This window comes from Theropithecus gelada, chromosome X (assembly GCF_003255815.1).
Source record: "Theropithecus gelada isolate Dixy chromosome X, Tgel_1.0, whole genome shotgun sequence".
Lineage (NCBI taxonomy): Eukaryota > Metazoa > Chordata > Mammalia > Primates > Cercopithecidae > Theropithecus > Theropithecus gelada.
The window spans coordinates 106,954,551-106,957,142 of record NC_037689.1 but is presented as its reverse complement, the minus strand read 5'-3'; the positions used below and the strand labels follow the sequence as shown (position 1 = coordinate 106,957,142).

General features: G+C 44.6%; 1 pseudogene across 1 annotated transcript; it reads left to right on the top strand.

Annotated features, from left to right (window-relative positions):
• Positions 1–449: 449 nt before the first annotated feature.
• Positions 450–1,549, top strand: LOC112616385 (annotated as a pseudogene). Its single transcript, XR_003117623.1, has one exon. The product of XR_003117623.1 is annotated as a non-histone chromosomal protein HMG-14 pseudogene (transcript).
• Positions 1,550–2,592: the final 1,043 nt, after the last annotated feature.

The window sequence follows — 2,592 nt, the reverse complement described above, 5'->3', positions numbered from 1 at the left end:
TTTGACAGTACACAGTCATAGGAGATGAAAGAATAAAGAATAAAATACAATGAAGCATGCTTATAGAATAAAAAAAAATAGCCTCAGAAAAGCAAATCTAAGAGTTACTGGCCTTATAAAGGAGGTAGACAAAGAGATGTGGGTAGAAAGTTTATTCAAAGGGATAATAACAGAGAACTTCCCAAACCTAGAGAGATATATCAATATCCAAATAAAGGAAGGTTATAGAACACCAAGCAGATTTAATCCAAAGAAAATGTGTTATTCTGTTCTCATGCTGCTATGAAGAAATACCAGTAACCGGGTAATTTATAAAGAAAAGAGGTTTAGTGGGTTTCCGCAGCTAGGGCGGCGGGAGGAGTGGCAGCGGCCAGGCAGCCCAGTTTCGCGAAGGCTCTCAGCCCGCCTCAACCGGCAGGCACCCAGCACGTGCCTTCCGCGCCGCCAGGATGCCCAAGAAGGTCAGCTCCGCCAAAGGGGCCGCCAAGGAAGAGCCCAAGAGGAGATCTGTGCGGTTGTCAGCTAAACCTCCTGCAAAAGTGGAAGTGAAGCTGAAAAAGGCAGCAGGGAAGGATAAATCTTCAGACAAAAATATGCAAACAAAAGGGAAAGGGGGAGCAAAGGGAAAACAGGTCGAAGTGGCTAACCAAGAAACTAAAGAAGATTTACCTGCAGAAAATGAGGAAACGAAAACTGAGGAGAGTCCAGCCTCTGATGAAGCAGGAGAGAAAGAAGCCAAGTCTGATTAATACCATATACCATGTCTTACCAGTGGTCCCTGTCTCCCTTCTTGTACAATCCAGAGGAATATTTTTATCAACTATTTTGTAAATGCAAGTTTTTTAGTAACTCTACAAACATTTTTAAGAAGGAGGGAATCCTACCTCATCCCATTTTTTAAGTGTAAATGCTTTTTTTAAGAGGTAAAATCATTTGCTGGTTGTTTATTTTTTGGTACGACCAGAAAATAGTGTGGGATATTGAATTATGGGAGGCTTGGACTGTCTCGGGTGTCAGCTTAACATTCCATAGATGGGGGGTTAGTTTTTATATCCTATAATACAAGGCATATTAAATGGCAATATGGAGTCAGTCCTGCATTTAATGTCTTGAACATTTTATTTTACTTCTATTCTCATGTTTTTTAGTAGAATTGTTTCCTAAAGAAAACCACTCCTTGATCATGGCACTCCCTGTCAGAATTGTGTGCACTCTGTAACATCTTTGGTTGTGGTAGTCCTGTTTTCCTAATAACTTTGTTACTGTGCTGTGAAAGATTACAGATTTGAATATGTAGTGTACCAGCTATTCAGTTGTGAACTGGTGGGCCATATGTAACAGCTGACCAACATGTGAAGATACTGGTACTTGATATCCTCTTAAGGAAAATTTGCTTCCAAATTTTAAGCTGGAAAGTCACTGGAATAACTTTTAAAAAGAATTACAATACATGGCTTTTTAGAATTCCGTTACGTATGTTAAGAATTGTGTACAAATTGAAATGTCTGTACTGATCCTCAACCAATAAAATCTCAATTATGAAAAAAAAGAAAAGAGGTTTAATCGGCTCACAGTTTCACATCACGGGGGAAATCTCAGGAAACTTACAATGATGGCAGAAGGCACCTCTTCACAGGGCAGCAGGGGAGAGAATGAGTGCCAAGCAAAGCCATCATATTGGGAGGGGCCAAGATGGCCAAATAGCAACAGCTCTGGTCTGCAGCTCCCAATGAGATCAACGGAGAAGGAGGGTGATTTCTGCATTTCCAACTAAGGTACCCAGTTTATCTCATTTGGACTGGTTATGCAGTGGGTCCAACCCACAGAGGGCAAGCAGAAGCAGGGTGGGGTGTTGCTTCACTCAGGAAGTATAAGAAGCTGGGGGACCTCCCTCCTCCAGCCAAGGGAAGCCCTGAGGGACTGTGCTACCCAGCTGGGTTACTATGCTTTTCCCATAGTTTTTGAATCTGCAGATCAGAAGATTTCCTCATGTGCCTACACCACCAGGGTCCTGGGTTTCAAGCACAGAACTGGGCAGCTGTTTGGGCAGACACCAAGCTAGCTGCAGGAGTTTATTTCATACCCCAGTGGTGCCTGGAACCCCAGTGAGACAGAACCGTTCACTCTCCTGAAAAGGGGGCTGAAGCCAGGGAACCAAGTGGTATAGCTCAGTGGATCCCATCCCCACAGATCCCATCCCCAGCAAGCTAAGATCCACTGGCTTGAAATTCTTGCCACCAGCACAGCAGTCTGAATTCAACCTGGGACACTGGAGCTTGGTGAGGTGAGGGGCATCCACCATTACTGAGGCTTGAGTAGGTGGTTTTTCCCTGACAGTGCTAAGGAGGCTGGGAGGTGTGGACTGTGCAAATTCACCACAGCACAGCAAAGCAGCTGTGGCCAGACTGCTTCTCTGGATTTCTCCTCACTAAGCAGGGCATCTCTGAAGGAAAGGTAACAGCCCCAGTCAGGGGGCTCACAGACTAAACCCCCATCTCCCTGAAACAGAACACCTGGGGGCAGGTGTAGCTGTGGGAGCAGCTTTAGTGCATTTTATTGTTTCTGCCTGTCGGCTCTGAAGAGAGCAGCTGA